Genomic DNA, 22,772 nt, shown 5'->3' with positions numbered 1-22,772 from the left:
GACATTTATCGGAATATAATTGTATAAGTGTAAGCAACTTTATTTAAATATGTCTAAAATTAGTTAAAATTACTAAGGCTAAACCATTTCTCTCAATATTTGTCAAAGTCTAGTTTTAGTAGTGGAAACAACTTAATTCAAATGTGCCTAAGATTTCAAAAGACAAGTTCCACTAATAATATAATCAAATCGGATCCACTTTGTTTATAGTGTCTCAAAACCCGATTCTTACACTTTAGAGAAAACTAGAGAAAAATGGAAGACTTGATAAGCATAAAAAAGAGAAACTAAAGAGAGAAGAGGAAAACCTAATAATTTGTCGTCGAGTAAGTATTATCATACTATTATCATCTTTAAGCTTTCAATTTCATTTTCATCACAAAATTGATATTTTAGCTAATACGATATTTTCAGCTTTTTTTATCCTCCTTAAATGCACATATGTAATAATGAGGTTATAAGAGCAAACCCTCACTCAAGAAAAGAAAGGAGCAAACTCATTGTATTTATGATCTATGAAATAGTAAGTAAAACATATTTACCATCAAAGCTTTTGAAAAATCTCAAAAATTAGCATTTAAAGTATTATATGTGTGGATTAATTTTTTATTGTTACATTTATATTTTGTATTGGAACTTGTGTTAAATTGAATTTGATAATTATTAAAAGATATGGCCAAAACATTATTTGAGTAAATGAGTTGAAAATATAATTCTTGAAAAGAGATCCTGTTAAATTTTACATTGAAAATATAAAAAAAATGACTAACGATAATGAAAATTAAATTTCTCTTTTCTTTTTAACACTATTTACTATCACATATAAATAAGTAGAAGAAAATATATATATATATATATATAATATATATATATATATATATATATATATATATATATATATATATATATAATATATATATATATATATATATATATATATATAAGACAATAAAATCAAAGACAACTCATCATGTATATGTTGTAAAATGTGGAAGCTACATTGGTAATATGCACTCAAATTAACTTTAGTGAATATTGATTGCAATATTAAATATTTCTACAATACAATTGAGCGCATTGGAGAAAAATATTATGGATTAGAGTTTTACTAAAGTGATTCGAATCACATCAAAGTTAAATCGAACCACCACTCTTATAGAGCTATTTTATTTAAATCACACATGTAGTGATATGAATCACACTGTTAAAATACTTAAAAACTTGTTGAGTGGTTTCAATCTCAATTTTTTAGAAGTATTAATTGATGTATATTTTTAACGTTTTTTGGAAATTAGTTAACAATTAGTTGGATTGTGAATTTTTATGCAAAGTTAAAATGTTGTAACTCAAATATTATGTGATGCGAACCTATAGGCAAACCATACAAATTTGAAGTGAAGTATCGTTAAATGATTTTGGTTATAAGAATTAGTGGTTGTTTACGGTAAACATTCCACTTTCAATAAATAAACTTGATAAATTAATCTAGGACTTGCGTTAGATCATATTAGGTTTTTAGCTGACAGGAACACATGGCCAATTCGACTCCAGCTGAGCTTATGGTAGAAGAGAGGGTCGACAATCAAACTATTGAGGTTATCTTGAGCCCACAAAAGCAAGGAGTTTCAAAGTGTATTGCCTGAGACTCAACAGAATCTCATTTCTCAACAAACTCAAGACCCTCCAAATATTGTTAACGAAGGGATCTCTACCGGCATTTTGATTCCAGACGAGATCCTGGCTATAAAGAAACGGAATCCAGCGGAGGCTCTAAGGAAACTGCAACAACTTCGTCAGCTTTCGATAGAGGCGCAACCTCCGTCTTAGATACGGCTGAAGAGCTTCCTGCACAAGAAGTTGTTGACCGTGAAGCTCTTAAGGGGTCTCTCATGGCGAAAAAGCCCTCAAAATCGAGGCTAGCATCAAGCAGTTGCAAGGGAAGAATTTTTTTCTAGATATTCGAATTTTTCATGAGACGACCTCCTTTGAGGATTTCAAATCTAGATTTCCCGCTTAACTTTCTCTTTGTATTGGTTTTGTAAGGGCGATCAACCATTTTTTGTAATGCCTTTCAGGTTATTTGAACTAATTAATGAATATTTTCGTTATGTTTGAACTTGAATCTCTTATAGCATAGGTTTATATTTATTCAAATATTTTCCATTTACCCTAAAAATTCTTTGATCCATGCCTAGTTCCTGAATCTCATAGGGATTGTTAGTAAACGTTCAGATTAATTGAAACGGTCCCTCCCATTTTGGAGACTATTTTCCTAAGGTTCGATCTCTTCGATCCATAGGCAGAATTACTTTCCAAACGTAATCATCTACTGCAAAGGTTTTTGTTTTAACCCTTCTGTTGTACACTTTGGCCACGCGCGCTTTCTATCGTATCAATACTTCCATTGCGGCCAATCCCTCTTCGTCTAAATCATCCATTTCGTTGAACATCAAGTCCCAATATCGCTCCGACTGAATATCATTCTGGATTTGCACCTTGACTGATTGCAAACAAATCTCTATTGGTAACACATCATCATGCCCAAATGTCAAACGAAGAGGCGTCAAATTCGTCGACTCTTTTGGGGACGTTCGACAAGCCCATAGGATTTTGTCCAAAGTCTTGTGCCATTTTTTTTGCTTTTTGGCGACATGTTTTTTGATTAGACTAATTATCACCTTGTTGTCTGTTTCAACTTGGCCATTTTCTTGCGCATAATAAGGTGTTGAAGTGACCAATCTGAAACCTGTTTCAACGATGAATTCTTGCATGTTTCCCCCTATAAAAATCGAACTTTGATCTGTGGTAATGGTTTATGGGATGCCAAATCTATACACAATGTGCTTTTGAATGAATTTGATCACAACATCCTGATCCACTTTTACCAAAGGGATATCTTTGATCCATTTTGTAAAGTAGTTTATTTCGACCAGGATAAACTTTTGTTGTTTCGATGAGGCCGGTCGAATCTCACCAATGACATCCAACGGCCATCCCCTAAAGGGCCAAGGCTTGATAATCGAATGCAGCTCACTTGCTGGTACGTGTTGGACGCTCACATGCATCTGTTATTCTTGGCATCCTTTGGAAAACTCGATACAATCCTTCAACATACTGGGCCAATAAACACCTTATCGGAATAGCAGGCATTTCATCTTATGGCCTGCTTGATGTGCACCACAGGCTCCATTGTGTACTTCAGATATGGCCAAGTATGCTTCCGTACATCCGAGACACTTAAGCAATATTCCCTCTGGAGTCTTCTTCAGCAATTCGTTTCCCAGTCGTACGTAGCTTAGGTCCCTATACTTGATTTTACTGTTAGTATTTTCGTTTGGATTCTCTAAGTACTCTAAAATTGGTTTTCTCCAATCTGATGGTGATGAATTGCCGATAGAGAAAATTTTGTGTCTCTAGAAATTTTCGAACTCGAAATTTTCAAAGCACTCATCATCGAAACCTTCATATCAGCTGACATTGTTGTCAGGGTTATCTTCCATCTTGTCTCTTGAATGTTCATACTAGGTGGTGGTGGTACGTCTAACACCATCTTCTCTTGTACCTCGATAATATCCTAGAGTTTTGATTTCGATATCTTGTACCCATAAGCGATTTGGGCTAGATAGTTGGCTTCTTGGTTCTCATTCCTTGGCACATGCACAATACCGACGATCTCTAAGTACTCCAATAGTTGTGTCGCCATCACGAAATACCTTAGCAAATTTTCTTTTATGCACTTGTATTCTCGTGTGACTTGTTTAATTATCAATTTTGAATCTCCTCTCACCTCTATTTTATTGGCTCCTAATTCTTTCAGGATTTTAAGACCAGTTATTAGGGCCTCGTACTCAACTTCATTATTGGAACATTTTTTGTTGATTCTACACTTGAATCTTATCGGAATGTCTTGCGGGGATAGTATAAATACCCCAATTCCTATTCCATCTTTGTGGCTCGAGCCATCGAAATATAACCTTCAAGGGTTTGTGTCAACCATGTTTAATGAGGGTTCAATCATAGCATGATCTACTATAAAATCCGCTACGATTTGGCCCTTCATAGCCTTTAAAGGTTTGCACGTCAAAGAAAACTCTGTTAATGCTAGTGCCCATTTTCCAATCCGACTATGTAGAATAGGTTTAGACAACATATGTTTAAGAACATCATAGTGAGAAGAAACATAAACATAAACTGGTTTTATATATTACTTTAATTTCATACATGAGAAGTACAAGCATGGGCACAATTTTTCAATCAGATTGTACCTAGTTTCAGCATCTATCAACATTCGACTGAGGTAATATATGGGTCTTTCAACACCACTAATATCCTCCTGAGCTAACATACTCCCTATGGTCGTATTCGACGCAGCAATATACAAACTCATATTTTTACTCCTACTAAGGGGTAACAAAATGAGAGGTTTTACAAGGTATCCTTTGATGGCGTCGAAAGCCTCTTGCTGCTCCAGTCTCTAGTGAAAATCACTTTCCTTCTTGATCCCGAAGAGTGGAGAAAACACCTTCGTCCTACCACTTAGATTCTATATGAACCTCCTCAAGAAGTTTATCTTCCTCAACAAAGATTGAAGTTGTTTCTTTGTCGACGGGGGCTTGAGATCCAAGACTGCCTTTGTCTTATTTTTATTTATCTTGATGCCTTGTTTGTGTAACACGAAACCTAAGAAGTCTCCTGCATGTACACCAAAATCATATTTTAATGGATTCATTTTTAATCCATATTTCCTCATTCTCTCAGATGAGCGTCGAAGGTGATCAATATGATCATTTTGAGATGATGACTTTATCACAATGTCATCAATGTATACCTGCATAAAATTTTCAATGAAGTCATGGAATACAGCATTCATGTCTCTTTGATAGGTTGCTCCTGCGTTTTTTAGGCCAAACGATATCACAACCCATTTGTATGTCCCCAAAGCTCCAGGGCATCAAAATGTTGTCATGGGGACATCATCTTCTGCTATGAGAATTTGATTATAGCCAGAATAGCCATCAAGCATGCTCAGATATTCAAAACCTATGGCCAAATCGACTATCATTTCTGCCACGGGCATCAAATACTCATCCTTCGGCATAACATTATTTAAATCTCTAAAATCTATACAGATTCTAAGAGTTCCATTTTTCTTAATGACAGGTACTATATTAGTTAACCATTCAACGTACCTTGCAGTCTTGATGAACCTACTTTTGAGGAGTCTTTTGATCTTGCTTAATCTTTACGGTGATCTCCGGAGCAAAGCGTCGGGGATGTTGCTTCACTGGCCTTTTCCCAGGTTGGATAGGCAGTCAATGCTCCACCACACTTCGATTTAAACCGGCCATTTCGTTATAATCCCGGGCCAAATAGTCTCTGTATTCTGTCAATACTTTGATCAGCTTAGCCTTCATCTTTGACCCAACTTTGGTACTTATGTATCTTTGTCATTTTTTGACTCCATCTGTTATATCGATTTCTTCGAGTGGGTCTTGTGCTTGCGTCTTCTACAACTCATTTGATGGGTTCTTATCAAACCCCAAAGGCTCATTGTCATAGATGCAATCAAGCCTCCGGTTTTCTGAAGCTGTTGTTTGATCTCGTCGACCATCTTCTACCTCTTTGGCTTCGAAGGCCATGTATTGAAGCCTTTCCTTTTTAAGAGTCAACTTTCTCTTGTTTTCAGCTAGATAGGCAGAAATTCGAGCCAAAATTTCTGACTCAGCAGTCATCTTTATCAACTGCATGCCACCTCGTAGGTGGAATCACCATATATGGCTCCGTTTCTTCCTTAGCATCCCATATGAATCCATGATCTGGATCTAGGTTCAACATGAGACCGGTATTGACTGAAGTGTAGGACCCTGATTTGTCATCACATGGAGCGATGTTTGCCAAATTTTGTTCGAAGGATTTCTTCGAGCCCTTGGCCTCATCAATCCGGTAATAACTATGGTGGCCTCAATGTTCTCCATGATGTTGTCCTTACGCCATATTATGAGCCTTTGATGTATAGTCGAAGGTACCGCTCCTATCCCATGGATCCATTCCCATTCTAGGAGTAAGTTGAAGTTTGCTTTGGAATTTATTACCATAAAAAGTGTCGAGCGTGTCGTAGTGCCCACAGCTAGATCGACCTGAAAAACACCCAAGATATTACTAGTTTTTCCTTCATAATTTGATAGAACCATATTATGTTGTCGGAGATCGTCGTCGCACTTCCCCATTTTCTTAAACAGGGTATAAGATATTAAATTGACGGTTGCACCTCCATCTACGAACACCTTAGTTACTTCTATTCCATCAACCTTCGTCCTTATGAATAAAGGCTTCATATGATACATTATACATGGGTTGGGTCTTTCGGACATGGCTTTCCGCTTCTCAACCACACCACTATTCATGACGTAGCAGCACATTGGTTTCCCTCCAACCGTTTTGTCTGGCATAAAGTCTTCCTCAATCTCAGAGACTTCTGATACCATGTCGTATTCAACCAGAAATACTGATACAATGCTGCAGTTTACGAAGAAGTCATCATCATAGGTGTCATCATTGGTTTTGTCGTACATGTCTTCGTCGAACTCTTCATCAAAATGAGGGGAGTATTCAGGCTTCTCTTCCTCCGAATGAGGGGAGTAATCAGGTTCCTTCTCTTTTGATCTAAGCACATATTTTGATTCTTTTTCAACCTGAGATGAACACTTCATACTTTGGGAAGTCACCACTACTATCTTTCCTGTCGGATCAACAGTCATGGCCATTGTTTGATTAGCCACCATTTTTTTCTTGTCCTACCCCTACTGCCTTTGGGATCTTTCTCTTTTTTTCATAGGTTTCAACAGGCTTCAAGTGTGGGGTCGTAACCTTTTTCCCAGCTTTTTTGTTCCATTGGTAACGCCTCCATTGTGTTCTGGTCATTGGGTTCTTCCCTTTGTAGTTGGGAGAAATCACATAGCCCCTTGTCTCGACCTTCTTTTCTGGAGATGTTGTTCCTTTCTCTAACTCCAATACTCTCTATTTTGGTCTCTTTCCCCCCTTTTGGTTCACTGATTCTACCCACTTATCCTATGGAACATTCGTTGGCAGAATGAAAGTGTTTGGTCGATAATGTTGGAACTGCATCTTGTATTCTTCATTTCGCCGTGGTGCCCCACGTTTGTCGAACACGAACCTGGGTACGGAAGGCTTATCCTCTTTCAATGCCTTCTTGCCAGACTCCAATCTTTCAGCGGCTTTCTCGTCGAACATCGGGCCGCACTTAGTACATAGGAGCGCTTTGGACCCACTTACCCTGCACTTCTCTTGGAAATCTGTTATGTTTTCGCCTGATTAGGGATAGGATGACTCCAATCCATTTTCATCCTTTTTGTCGAAACCATCAGTAGTTTCAACCATCAGTACTTCAAAAGACTGATCGCTCGACTGTGCGAGTCGAGAATGGGATACAAACTGCAAGTGCACAGTTCTATCGCGTAGTTTTAAAAGATATCGATCCCACAGGGACTTATGAATCGATGTACCGTTATCTAAGGTTACTACGTAAATCTAAGGTGAAAATGTTTGATTGTTTGGGGAAAAGGGAGCTAAGAGCTAAACTAATATCTAGATTAAATATTAATAAAACGGATATCGGTATGTGGTTCGTCAAAACTAGGGAATCAATTCCTTGTCGGTCTCTCGGTTTTAAAATAAATCGTTTCGACTAACTTTATTGGTTAAAGGTTTTATCTCAAACTCTCGCTCTGTTGAAGAAACCATGATCTTATGTTAATGTTGCTGTCACTTATAATTAAGTCAAAAATCATATTTTGAAAACAATAAAGTTGCAGAAACTCTTTTTAAGAAAATACTGACCGTTTTAAACACCCTTATCTCAAACTTTCGCTCTGTTGACTTAGGTTATACAATTAAATCTAAATGCTTAACTCTCGTCCTCACATTCAACCTTTAAAATACTTTTTGGAAAAAGGTCAGAATTTAATTAATTCTAAAACTTGCTCTCGCCCTGAGATAGATTTAATGACTAACTTACACTGTCCAGTTAAAACCTCAAACTCTCGCTCTGTTGGTTTCAACTTCTTTATGTCTTTTACCTTTGTAAAAAATCTTGTTATTAAACCTGTAAGTTAAGACCGTAAAAAGATTGATTCTAATTTTAAGTTTGAATAGACCGACTTAGTTTTGATCCCTCTTTCTGCTTACTTTACATACCGATACCTAGGCAAATTAGCCAGACATGCTTACTAAATAATAATTAATATCATGCATACACAGACTCATTTCAGGCAGGCAATGCAAATAACAATAGAATAAAGCATAAAAATTAAATAACAATTAAAGAACCTGAATGCGTAATACAATGGTCTTGAACACTCCACCACAAGCCGGTAGGATTTGTTCTTCGATTCTTCAATTAAACAGTAAATTAAATCAAGGAAATAAAAAACTCGAATATAACGTAAGGTTAAATCCGGTATAAAGTTGCACAGTAGTTTCCGGTGTAGAAACTACTACGCGCGAAAAATATCTAAAAGCTAAGAACGGGGGAAAATAAATTGCAAGGGAAAAAGAAAACAAAGCTTGCAAAATAAAATAAATAAAATGGACGATGCTGGAAAGGAAGAAAAATAAGCAAAGGCGTGAAAAAATAAATTTGGCAGAGCTTCCGCAAAACTGAGCGTGCAAAAACTGTGTAACTTTTGGTTTGTGAGACGGCTATTTATAATGGCCTTGGTAGCAGCATTCCGTTTCTCTCCTTCTTCAGCGTGGCTATATCCACGGCGTGCATATAGGAGACCAATTCCTTAACGTTATTCTTCAAGTCCTTCTGAGGGCGATACTTGCGCCACAAAGGTAGTGGGGTTGCGTGACGCTCGTCACGCTATGTGTGACGTCCGTCACAAGGCTCCTTCGCGTGACGCTCGTCACGCGTCCTGTGACGTCCGTCACAGGCACAGCATTGGTGACTTGTGCGCTTTGGGCTGGGCTTTGGCCTTTGGTTCCTTTTCTCTCCTTTTTGTTGCTTTTTACACCTCCTTTTCTTCCCTTTTTCACTTTTGCTTCAAAATGGGTACCTGATATAAATAGAAGAGAAATACTGCATAATATCTGATAAAATGGGATAAATTAGTGTAAATGATAAAATAATTTAATTGAATTAAGTCTTAAAAAGCGATATAATTTCGTGTTATCAAACTCCCCCATACTTAAATCTTTGCTTGTCCTCAAGCAAAATTCAGTATAGAACTTGTTAAAAGTTTTAGCCGGATGAAATTTTAAAGCACACATCAATTCGTACTAGGTTGCCAATGGGTTTTTGTTTAGGAGGATTTGAGTTAAATCTTGACATCAACAACTACCGTTACAACTTAGATAACCCTACCTTATGCCAATCAGTTCAAGTACCCTATGATAGCTATCCTGGTTCCTTTAGTCTTATTTTGCCCGTTTTCATTCTAGCGAAATCACATTAAGCCCTTTATCCTTTCGCGCACATAGTGGAGTAACCGGTTAGTGTCTATGATCCGCTTTTAGCTAGAAGTTCTGGTACATAAGTCGGATAACTTCATTATTCAGTCCATTGCAAATTGCGGGGGATCGAACCGTAGTCCGCCCTACCAAGTTCAGTACCAGATTCCTACTGAACCAATTCATAATGGATCTTTCGTATTGTGCTTTTGCATGATTTGCAACCTTTAGATTAAATGATCCGGTAAGGGTCACCTAATTTAATTATCTTAGGTTACTTTGGGGATCATTCACTTATATTCATCGGCTCTCCACGTAGTTTGCTATTAAGATGGTGCTGACTTCTGTATAAACTACTTGGGGTTGCCATAGAACTAAAAGTTCGAGGAATCGGTATGATAGGTACTTATCCTGATCTAACATATTGAGGTTCTCAGAGCGTTGTTATGGTAATGATTTTGTTTTGATTTCACTCAAATTTTATAAAGTAGGCGACCTTTATACTTATTGGGTGTGTTAAATTTTTGTTATGGCTCAAGAAAGTTGAGGGAAATAGATAATAGAAACTTTTTCACATTCAGGACTTAACTTAAAAAAAATTTTGTTTTTATAAGGAAATAACAATGAAAAGGGAGAGTACAAACTTGAAACAAAGATGGGAATGGAAAGAATAATTTCCCCCCCATACTTGAACTAAACATAGTCCTCGATGTTTGAAGGGAAAGAAATACAAAATGGAAAGGAAAAAGAAAAAAATACAACTAAGGCTGCCTTCCACCTCTGGTTCTTGGTCCTGGTGATCTTTGACGTATGTCTAAGCTGTCGAATCTGCTAAACAACTCAGTAAACCGCTGGTCGGTTATGGCATTCCGAGCATCCTGTTGCTGTTGCATTTGACGCATCATCTGCATCATCTCTGTATTCTGTGCCTGCATTCCATCGATAGCATCCATAATGTCATCGTTGGTCGCAGGTCTTCGTCGTCGACGACGTTGGGAGGATGGGCCGGCTGCATTACTGGAAGGGTTGAGCGGGACTGACGGTTGTTCTGGCGGATGATCGCCTTGTTCCATTTCTTCAAACTCATCTGTTTGTTGGTTTGTTTGTGAAGGCTCGGTGGTTTCAGGAGCGCTAAGATCGTAGAGGTGGCGGTTCGGGTTTGTGACATCGGTTAGGGTGGTATTGGGTAGCACAACACTTGGGACTGCTTGGTTGTTCACCATCAGATAATAGCCTCCGCCTACTCTGTTTTTAATCAGGCGGCTGGAGCGACAATAGCCGATATCCATAGACAGGGGTGGAAGGGATTCTAAAGTTTGGAGTTTATCCCCTAGGTTCAGGCCAAGTGCTATGGAGGTTATTAATCCGCCAATTATGAATGGTTGCCGGCCTCTAGCACATAAGGTGCGGATATGATGAAGGAGAAAAGAGGCGGCGTTTACCGTAGTATCCGATTCGAAAACGCACTGGAGGAAAAAGAGTTCTTTTGAGTTGACCTTACTGTTGTTTGGTCTTCCAAAGAGTGTGTTTTGCAGGATACGGAGAAAATAACGGATGGTGGGGTTATGGATGTGGGAGAGAAGGAGTTCTTCCCAGTTGTTGGTATTTATACCGGAAATTTTCTTAAAAAGGTCGAAAACTAGAACTGTGTTCCAGTTTGAGGTTGGGGGAATTCTGGCATGGAGCAGACCTTCTGTGGGAAATTGTAGCATGGCACTCAATTGGCGTTGGGTTAGAGAGTACTCGGTGTTAAACATACGGAAGGTTGCTGTACCGGTTAGGAATTCACCTTCACCGGCGGGAGTGGTGTAGTCGTAAGAGCTTAGGAATTCTAAGGTTAGGGAAGGATAGGTGGGTTGGTTATGGGTGCAAAGGAAGGTTAAATCGGCTCTACGGAGCATCCACTCGATACCGTGGAGTAAGCCCAATTGTTGTAAACAAGTTAAATCGGGGTACCTGGTGGGAGCGACGCCTCGCTGTTGGAAGCGCTCGAATTGCTCTTGCTGATAGTTGTCATCTCCGGATCGGAAGATGATATTTCCGAAGTTTTGACTTCCCGCCATTGTGATGGATTTTTGAATGAGTGATTTGGAAAGGAAAAGAAGTGTATATTTGATATGAGAGAGTTGTTTGTGGTGAAAGAAGGAAGTTTGGAGGGTATTTATAGGTAAAATGTGGGAGGTGAAAAGAAAGAGTGGTTGAAAAGTAATTAATTGTGGTAAATGAAAAATGAATGGGGAATGTAAAAAGGTGGGGGTGTAACGTTCGTCTCCAACGGCTCCCTAACGTTCACATATCTGAGAGGCGTTACGCTCGTCACAAGGCTGTGACGCTCGTAACAGGCACTAAATGTGCCGCCCGTCACGGGTGGTGTGACGCTCGTCACACTTCCTTTTGGAAAGGCTTAGTAGCGCTTCACAGAATCACTTGGTAGCGTAATTAAATATTTTATTCTGCTTATGAACGTTTTAGTCTGTAGCTTAATTTAGTATGCATGCTTACTTGCTTTGTATAATAATAATAATAAGTAATAACCGTAGAGCATAATAGGCATTGCAAAATAAATTAACTAAACAGCTTCAATAAAAAGGATCATAATGTATTACAGGAAGGGAAAATAATAAAATGAAATAGAAATAAACATGAATTCAAATAACATTAATGAAAAAATCTAGCCTAAAACTAAATAACTTAGAATGAAGAAATAACTAAATTCCATCTATCTTCGGATCTCTGGCCGGAGGAGTAAAAGAGTTAACATGATGCCGTAACATACGTAACTGACTTGCCGTGCTGCTCATGTGTTCTAGGACTGCAAGTCTCAAGCTGTGGAAATCTTCCCTGAGGGCGTTTTGTTCTGACATCAAGGCTTCAATGACGGTTTTAATATCTGTTCCTGGCATATGATGTCGGAGATCAGGCATGGCTGATTCTTCGGTCAGGACAGGCTGAGGAGGAGGATCAATATCATGGTAGCCGGATGGAGTCTGAGGGTCAGATTCAGCAAGAGAGGTATGGTCAATATAGTGCTCATAGTCATCACAAATCTCATAATCCTGGATGGATTCAGTGGATCCAGCAGGAGTTGGGGTTTCATTCAGGTTATAGAGCCAGTTCCTTTGGTTATGAACACTAGTCCTAGGATCGGGCAGGGTGAATAGGCAGAGAACCTGGTTATCAATAACAAGCTCAAACTCATCAGACCCTATGTTTGCTATAAACATAGTGTTGAAGAGGAAAGGTATACTCATAGTGGTAATGCCACAAAAAGGGTTCAGGTCAAGCATAGGCTGACGTAGTCCAATAGCATTACCTATCATAGTTATCAGGCCGCCTATTCTAATGGGTGCTCTCTCATCCTGGATAAGGTGGTCCAAATTAGCTAACATAAAAGTAGCACCGTTTACTGGACGGTTCTGGGAAGCACAAAATATGATGAAGAGTTCATCACGTGAAACTGAAGTACTATTTGGCTTCTTCCCAAATAAAGTGTGGGTCAGGATCTTATGGAAATAGCGAAAAGCCGGGTTATGTATGTTTCCAGAGAGAAACTCATGTTCTTCGGGCTCATCATTTCCAGTCAGCTTACCCCAAAAGTGTTCAAGCTCTCTATATTCAAGAAGTTCTTCCTGGCTTATAGTGAATGTATCAAAGGAGGTAGGAAAACCCAAAAGGTTGGTGAAGTCTCTAGTATTAAATTGGTACTCCATATTGAACATTCTGAACTGGATAAAACCTCTGGTAATTCCTTTTCCATGGCTAGGTAGATAGATTAATGAACTAAGGAATTCTAGTGTGAGCCTCCGGTAGGTGGTGAAAGGTCTCAGGATAGGGGAGGTCTCCCATCCTATCTGATTCAGCAAAAACAGGACACTCTGTCTCAGTCCAAGGGCAGTCATAGCCCAATCATCAGCATATAAACTAGGTAGCATCTCCCTAGTGGCTAGTTCTTCAAACCTTCGTTTCTGAGCCATTCCTCTGAACTTGATACCCATACGGTCAGAATGTCCCATCTGGTTAGTGTTAACTAGAGAAAAGAAAACATGAGTTTAAGTCAGGATTTGGCCAAATGCCGAAAGAAGAATAGAATTATTATTATAATATATAGATATATTTTTTTCTTTTTGAATAAATCAATAATGAATACTAAATAGAAATTAAAAGAATAATTAAGAGAAAAATAGAGGAATGATAATAATAGTAAAATAATAAAATAACAGATTAATTTGTGGGTTGTCTCCCACTAAGCGCTTTGTTTAAATGTCGCAAGCTCGACAAAGAAACTGTTAAATATAGTCTATGAGTCCTGGGGGCGTTTCGTCTAAGTGTAGAATTTGCGAATCCTCGTTGGTTTCCGCATAGTGATAATGTTTCAGACGTTGCCCGTTTACGGTGAACGGTTCTGTAGATTGTCCTTTAATTTCTACCGCTCCACTGGGAAAGATTTTAGTGATATGGAAAGGTCCTGACCATCTGGATCGTAGTTTTCCCGGGAATAATTTTAGTCTGGAGTTAAATAAGAGTACTGCGTCGCCTTGCTTGAAGATTTTCCTTGATATACGCTTATCATGCCATTGTTTTGTTCTTTCTTTATAGATTTTGGCATTTTCATAGGCGTCTCTTCTGAGTTCCTCTAGTTCGTTTATGTCAAGGATTCTCTTTTCACCGGCGGTTTTATAATTCAAATTTAAATTTCTAATAGCCCAATAGGCTTTGTGTTCTAATTCTACCGGGAGGTGACAGGATTTTCCATAAATGAGCTTAAATGGGGTCGTCCCTATGGGAGTTTTATAAGCAGTTCGGTATGCCCATAAAGCTTCTGGTAATTTCAATGACCAATCTTTCCTTGAAGTGGCGACCGTTTTTTCTAATATTTGCTTGATTTCTCTGTTAGATACTTCCACTTGTCCACTGGTTTGAGGGTGGTAAGGTGTTGCTATCCTATGTCTCACTCCATATTTAAGTAGTAGTTTTTCGAGTATCTTGGATATAAAGTGCGATCCACCATCACTGACTACTATCCTTGGGATGCCAAATCTCGGAAATATTATATTTTTAAAGAGTCTAGTTACTACTCGGGTGTCATTAGTTGGAGAAGCTATAGCTTCGATCCACTTTGATACGTAGTCAACCGCCACGAGTATGTACTTGTTACCGAAGGAGGATGGAAACGGTCCCATGAAGTCTATTCCCCACACGTCAAAAATCTCTACTTCCAAAATACCTTTTTGTGGCATCTCGTCACGTCTAGATATGTTTCCCGTGCGTTGACATCTGTCACACTCCTTAATAGCCGCATGTACGTCCTTCCATATAGTTGGCCAATAAAAGCCAGCTTGTAGGATTTTAGAACAGGTCTTGGATGTACTTGTGTGTCCACCATAAGGCGCGGAGTGACAGTGTTGGATTATATTTTCTACCTCTTCTTCGGGTACACATCGACGGAAAATACCATCGGGACCTCTTTTGAAAAGTAAGGGATCATCCCAGTAATAGTGTTTTATGTCATGGAAGAATCTTTTCTTCTGCTGGTAAGATAAAGTAGGTGGAACTAGTCCGGCAGCTAAATAATTGACTAGATCAGCGTACCATGGTATGGCAGATATAGCTAAGGTGGTTTCTACTTGCATGTCGGAGTTGTTCTCTTCCAAAGTAGTTATGAGTTTGTCATACGAGAAATCATCATTAATGGATGTTCTTTCTGGTTCAAGGTTCTCAAGTCTAGAGAGGTGGTCTGCTACTACGTTCTCAGTTCCTTTCTTGTCCTTGATTTCTAAGTCGAATTCTTGTAGTAACAAGATCCATCTTAGGAGTCTAGGTTTAGCATCCTTTTTTGTTAGAAGGTACCTGATAGCAGCGTGATCAGTGTAAACTATTATTTTGGCTCCTACCAAGTAAGAACGAAATTTATCTAGCGCAAATACTACTGCTAGGAGTTCTTTCTCGGTTGTGGCATAATTCATCTGTGCTTCATCCAGGGTTCTGCTAGCGTAATATATAACATGAAGCTTTTTATCCTTTCTTTGTCCTAAAACAGCACCTACAGCATAATCACTGGCATCGCACATTATTTCGAATGGTTCATTCCAGTCCGGTGTCTGCATAATGGGTGCGGAGATCAATGCTTGTTTAAGAGTTTGAAATGCTTTTAAACAGTTATCGTCGAATATGAATTCAGCATCTTTCATTAATAGTCCGGTTAAAGGTTTAGTTATCTTAGAGAAGTCTTTGATGAATCGTCGGTAGAAACCGGCGTGTCCTAAAAAGCTTCGTACTTCTCTCACGGTTCTTGGGGGTTGAAGATTTTCGATTACCTCTATTTTGGCTTTGTCTACTTCAATTCCTCTGTTCGAGATGATGTGTCCTAAAACAATTCCTTCTTGTACCATAAAGTGGCACTTTTCCCAATTAAGTACTAAGTTTACTTTTACACATCGTTCAAGAACTCTTTCCAGGTTTTCAAGGCATTCTTCGAAACTTTGTCCGTATACAGAAAAGTCATCCATGAATACTTCCATGATGTTTTCGAGAAAGTCGGCGAAAATTGCCATCATGCATCTTTGAAAAGTTGCAGGGGCATTACACAGACCAAACGGCATTCGTCTATACGCGAAGGTACCAAAAGGGCATGTGAATGTTGTCTTTTCTTGGTCATCAGGGTGAATTGGTATTTGAAAGAAGCCTGAATAACCGTCCAAATAACAGAAATGTGAATGTTTAGCTAGTCGTTCTAACATTTGGTCAATGAATGGTAAAGGGAAATGATCTTTTCGGGTTGCTTTGTTTAGTTTCCTATAATCAATGCACATTCTCCATCCCGATTCGATTCGTTTAGTTATAGTTTCTCCTTTTTCGTTTTCAATAACGGTTATGCCTCCTTTCTTTGGTACAACGTGTACGGGACTGACCCATTTGCTATCAGATATAGGATATATAATACCTGCTTCTAATAACTTGGTTATTTCTTTCTTTACTACCTCACTTAGGATCGGATTTAGTCTTCTCTGGTGTTCCCTAGAGGTTTTACCGTCTTCTTCTAACATGATGCGATGCATACAAATAGAAGGGCTTATTCCTTTAAGATCGGTTATGTGGTATCCTAGTGCGGTTGGATATTTTCTTAAGATATGTAGGAGTTTTTCTGTTTCGAGTCTTCCTAGATCTGCATTGACTATCACAGGTCGTTCAAGTTCTAAGTCTAGGAATTCATATCTCAGATTTTTGGGAAGTGTTTTCAAATCAGGGGTTGGTTTGTTAAGACACTGCGTAGGATCTGGTGTTATTGCTAAGCATTGTTTAGATTTGTCTTCTAAAAGATAGTCTGATGATTTGTCTTCTCCTGACTCTGCTTCTTTTATGCATTCATCGATGATATCCATGAAGTAACATGTATCTTCTATTGCAGGTGCTTTCAAGAATTTGGAAAGAATGAATTCAATTTTCTCTTCACCTACTTCGAAGGTGAGTCTTCCTCGTTTTACGTCTATGATTGCACCGGCAGTTGCTAAGAATGGTCTTCCTAGTATAATAGGTGTAGTATCATCTTCTCTAATATCCATAATTGTGAAGTCAGTGGGGATGTAAAACTGACCTATGCGTACGGGAACGTTCTCAAGGATTCCTACAGGATATTTGATGGAACGATCTGCTAGTTGTACAGACATCTTGGTCGGTCTTAATTCTCCCATTTCCAGTCTCTTACATATGGATAAAGGCATAACGCTAATTCCGGCTCCTAAATCGCATAAGGCTTTGTCGATGACAAATTTTCCTATGTGACAGGGTATAGAGAAGCTACCTGGATCCTTGAGTTTAGGGGGCATGTTTTGGATTATAGCGCTACATTCGGCAGGGAGTGTAACGGTTTCACTATCCTCAAGTTTCCTTTTATTAGAAAGAATTTCTTTTAAGAATTTAGCATATGAGGGCATCTGCGTAATAGCTTCGGTAAATGGAATTGTAACGTTTAATTGCTTAAGGAGATCAACAAATTTTCTAAATTGACCTACATCTTTGGTTTTAACAAGCCTTTGAGGGTAAGGTATAGGTGGTTTGTAAGGTGGTGGAGGTACATAAGGTTCCTTCTTTTCTAGGGTATCCTTATTACTCTCTTCCTTTTCCTTAGGTTCACTTTCCTCAGTAGATTTCTTAGGGCTTTGGTTTTCTATCCTTGGATCAGACGGTCCTTCCACTTCCGTTCCACTTCTTAATATAATTGCATGAGCTTGGCTTCTCGGATTAGGTTGGGGCTGTCCAGGGAATGTACCAGTTGGTGCAGCAGTAGGTGCTTGTTGTTGAGCTACTTGAGATATTTGGGTTTCTAACATTTTGTTATGGGTAGCCAAGGCATCTACTTTGCTTGCTAGTTGTTTAAGTTGTTCGCCAGTGTGTATGTTCTGGTTTAAGAAATCTTTATTGGTTTGTTGTTGGGAAGCTATAAAGTTTTCCATCATGATTTCCAAGTTGGATTTTCTAGGGGTATTATTGTTAGGATTTGGTTTCTGGTACCCCGGAGGTATAGATGGGGTTTGATTCGGAGACTGTCCAGGTGCGTATAAAGCATTATTACTCTTATATGAAAAGTTTGGATGATTCTTCCAATTTGGGTTATAGGTATTCGAATAGGGGCTTCCTTGAGCATAGTTTACTTGCTCTGTTTGGATTCCAGTCAAGAGTTGACATTCCGCAGGAGTGTGGCCTTGGATTCCACAGACCTCGCAATTCTGAGCTATAGCAACCACGGCGGTTGGTGGTGATACATTTAAACTTTCAATCTTCTGGACCAAAGCATCCACTTTTGCATTGACGTGATCAAGGTTACTTATCTCGTACATGCCAGTTTTCGGTTGAGGTTTTTCCACTGTTGTTCGTTCGGTTCCCCACTGATAGTGGTTTTGGGCCATGCTCTCGATAAGCTGGTAAGCATCAGCATAAGGTTTGTTCATTAATGCACCACCTGCAGCGGCGTCTATTGTTAACCTTGTATTGTATAAGAGACCATTATAAAATGTGTGAATTACTAACCAGTCTTCCAAACCATGGTGTGGGCAAAGTCTCATCATGTCTTTGTATCTTTCCCATGCTTCGAAAAGAGACTCGTTGTCTTTCTGTTTAAATCCGTTTATCTGGGCTCTTAACATAGCTGTTTTGCTTGGCGGAAAATATCGGGCAAGGAAAACTTTCTTCAACTCGTTCCATGTGGTGACCGAGTTGGAAGGTAGAGATTGAAGCCATCTTCTAGCGCTATCTCTTAATGAGAAAGGAAAAAGACGAAGTCGAATTGCCTCTGAAGTGACACCATTAGCTTTAACAGTATCAGCATATTGAACAAATACGGATAAATGAAGGTTTGGATCTTCGGTAAGATTTCCAGAGAATTGGTTCTGTTGCACAGCCTGCAGCAGTGAAGGTTTAAGTTCAAAGTTGTTTGCTTCGATTGCGGGCGGAGCAATACTTGAATGCGGTTCATCTTGCGATGGAGCGGCGTAATCTCTAAGAGCACGAGCTGGTTCTGCCATCTCGGTTAAAGAAGGAAAAATGTTTTTGATATCAGGAAGGTTTATAGGAGGGAGATTGTTTTCAGCACGATATTCCCGAATTCGTCGTAAGACTCGGAGATATAGTTCGATATCGTTGATTCGTAAATAGAGCGGTTCGCCTTGAGAGCGAGTGCGTGGCATACAAATCAACGAAAGAAAGAATAGAAGGAAAAAGAAACCTTAGTCTCTACAGCGTAACGGAAGAGTTACGATATCGATTGAATAAAAGTCCCCGGCAACGGCGCCAAAAACTTGATCGCTCGACTGTGCGAGTCGAGAATGGGATACAAACTGCAAGTGCACAGTTCTATCGCGTAGTTTTAAAAGATATCGATCCCACAGGGACTTATGAATCGATGTACCGTTATCTAAGGTTACTACGTAAATCTAAGGTGAAAATGTTTGATTGTTTGGGGAAAAGGGAGCTAAGAGCTAAACTAATATCTAGATTAAATATTAATAAAACGGATATCGGTATGTGGTTCGTCAAAACTAGGGAATCAATTCCTTGTCGGTCTCTCGGTTTTAAAATAAATCGTTTCGACTAACTTTATTGGTTAAAGGTTTTATCTCAAACTCTCGCTCTGTTGAAGAAACCATGATCTTATGTTAATGTTGCTGTCACTTATAATTAAGTCAAAAATCATATTTTGAAAACAATAAAGTTGCAGAAACTCTTTTTAAGAAAATACTGACCGTTTTAAACACCCTTATCTCAAACTTTCGCTCTGTTGACTTAGGTTATACAATTAAATCTAAATGCTTAACTCTCGTCCTCACATTCAACCTTTAAAAATACTTTTTGGAAAAAGGTCAGAATTTAATTAATTCTAAAACTTGCTCTCGCCCTGAGATAGATTTAATGACTAACTTACACTGTCCAGTTAAAACCTCAAACTCTCGCTCTGTTGGTTTCAACTTCTTTATGTCTTTTACCTTTGTAAAAAATCTTGTTATTAAACCTGTAAGTTAAGACCGTAAAAAGATTGATTCTAATTTTAAGTTTGAATAGACCGACTTAGTTTTGATCCCTCTTTCTGCTTACTTTACATACCGATACCTAGGCAAATTAGCCAGACATGCTTACTAAATAATAATTAATATCATGCATACACAGACTCATTTCAGGCAGGCAATGCAAATAAACAATAGAATAAAGCATAAAAATTAAATAACAATTAAAGAACCTGAATGCGTAATACAATGGTCTTGAACACTCCACCACAAGCCGGTAGGATTTGTTCTTCGATTCTTCAATTAAACAGTAAATTAAATCAAGGAAATAAAAAAACTCGAATATAACGTAAGGTTAAATCCGGTATAAAGTTGCACAGTAGTTTCCGGTGTAGAAACTACTACGCGAAAAATATCTAAAAGCTAAGAACGGGGGAAAATAAATTGCAAGGGAAAAAGAAAACAAAGCTTGCAAAATAAAATAAATAAAATGGACGATGCTGGAAAGGAAGAAAAATAAGCAAAGGCGTGAAAAAAATAAATTTGGCAGAGCTTCCGCAAAACTGAGCGTGCAAAAACTGTGTAACTTTTGGTTTGTGAGACGGCTATTTATAATGGCCTTGGTAGCAGCATTCCGTTTCTCTCCTTCTTCAGCGTGGCTATATCCACGGCGTGCATATAGGAGACCAATTCCTTAACGTTATTCTTCAAGTCCTTCTGAGGGCGATACTTGCGCCACAAAGGTAGTGGGGTTGCGTGACGCTCGTCACGCTATGTGTGACGTCCGTCACAAGGCTCCTTCGCGTGACGCTCGTCACGCGTCCTGTGACGTCCGTCACAGGCACAGCATTGGTGACTTGTGCGCTTTGGGCTGGGCTTTGGCCTTTGGTTCCTTTTCTCTCCTTTTTGTTGCTTTTTACACCTCCTTTTCTTCCCTTTTTCACTTTTGCTTCAAAATGGGTACCTGATATAAATAGAAGAGAAATACTGCATAATATCTGATAAAATGGGATAAATTAGTGTAAATGATAAAATAATTTAATTGAATTAAGTCTTAAAAAGCGATATAATTTCGTGTTATCAAAGACTCAGCTAAGGACACCACATCTGAAGATTCCACGAGATCATCAGCAGTCTCGACCATCACACACTCTAAAGGCTCATAATACAAAGCTTCTTCCACCTTTAGAGGATCATAGTCCACTTGCATCTTTGGCCTTTCGCCAAATTGAAGCCTTCATTCTTTCAATGCCTTTTGCACCAAATCCCTGAAAAGAACACACTGATAAGTTTTATGACCAAGAAAATTATGAAACTTACAAAATCCCCTTTTCTTTTTCTGTTCTAGAGGGGGATCCGTTAAACCTTGAGGGACGATGATTTTACCATCTTTAACCAATAGATCAAAGATTTTGTCGAACTTAGACACATTGAACGTGTAAGTCTTTGCAACGTATTTATTGGTTTTTTCAGCTTCGGTGGGGTTTTTCCCATTCGAGGGCTTTAAAACATACACGTGTATGGAGGTCCAGGTTTACATTCTGCCACGTTGACCTCCCTTTTGTCAATAAACTCTTCATCGTCAGAAGAGCATCCTTCGACTGCGATATGGGATACTTTCTCTTTCTTATGATATCGACCAATTTTGGTCTTTTCAGCTTTCAAGCGTTTGATGTGTCAAACTCTGTCAGCCAATTGCGCCATATCCCTAAGATATTGAGTATCCAATTTTTTCCTTATAGAATAACCTAAGCCCCCTGGTGCTATCTAGACTAACTCATGCTCAGGGAATTGAGTAAAGTATCACACTTTCAACAATCTAAACCTATATAAATACTGATCAACTGACTCAGCAGTCTTTTGTTTGACGTTGGCTAGTTCTTTCAGGCTAATCTTCGATTTCCCCATGTAAAACTGTTCATGGAACAATCTCTCCAATTCTATCCATGTTTGGACTGATTGTGGAGGTGGCGTTGTAAACCATGTGAACGTGTTTTTTGTAAGAGAACTTGGAAAGTATTTTAACTTCAAATCCTCATTATTCTCTATGTCGCTAGTTTCGGTTTAATACCTGGCAACATGTTTGACGGTGGATTCCTCAGTATCCCCAGCGAACTTGGTGAATTTTAGAATTTCCCACCCCCTAGGTAGTTCTATTTGTAAGATAAAATCTGGTAAAGGCGAAGAGTATGTCAGCCTCTATAGGCTTGGGATTATTCCATTTCGTACTATGATCCGTTCGACTATAGCCTCTAGGTTTTGTTCCTCAGCTGCAGCCTCTTGTCGAATCTGCCTGACCACGTGGTCGGGATCCTGGTTTCTATTGACTAAAACCATGGGAGGCCTTCGAGCCACTCTAGGAATCTGTTTGAACTCCTGATATTCTTGTTCGACCGTGTCGTCCGTCCTTTCCTCTTGTCGGACTGGGGTTTCTGGTCGAGGAGGAGGCGTGGGATTCTGACGAACCTGCGCCCTATGAGCCCCTAAGAAACCCCTTATTTTGGTCATTTGAGTTGCCAGTTGCAGGTAACTCTGTGTCAAATCTTGGATCAAATGCCTCAGTATGGTGCTCATTAGCTGAGTCAACATATGGACCATTTCATGATTACTTTCGTCCATATGTTGTCTTATGACTGTGATAGAACTTGACGTAAAAGTTGAGACTGACTGAGAAGACAATCCAAAACCTGGGGATCGACCGAATTGGGTTGCCAAAGGTCCTAACCCCTGGTAGCGTGGGAATGGCGATGATGATGTTTCGCTAAAAGTCGAAATGAGATTATGCATACTTGCCATAAAATCAGTCGG

General features: G+C 38.9%; 1 pseudogene; it reads left to right on the top strand.

The window, feature by feature from the left end:
- The first annotated feature begins 18,504 nt into the window (after positions 1–18,504).
- On the top strand, positions 18,505–18,604 carry LOC127109200 (uncharacterized; annotated as a pseudogene).
- Positions 18,605–22,772: the final 4,168 nt, after the last annotated feature.

This window comes from Lathyrus oleraceus, chromosome 7, assembly GCF_024323335.1.
Source record: "Lathyrus oleraceus cultivar Zhongwan6 chromosome 7, CAAS_Psat_ZW6_1.0, whole genome shotgun sequence".
NCBI lineage: Eukaryota > Viridiplantae > Streptophyta > Magnoliopsida > Fabales > Fabaceae > Lathyrus > Lathyrus oleraceus.
The sequence above is the reverse complement of the archived record's forward strand: the minus strand, read 5'-3'. Positions and strand labels throughout refer to the sequence as shown.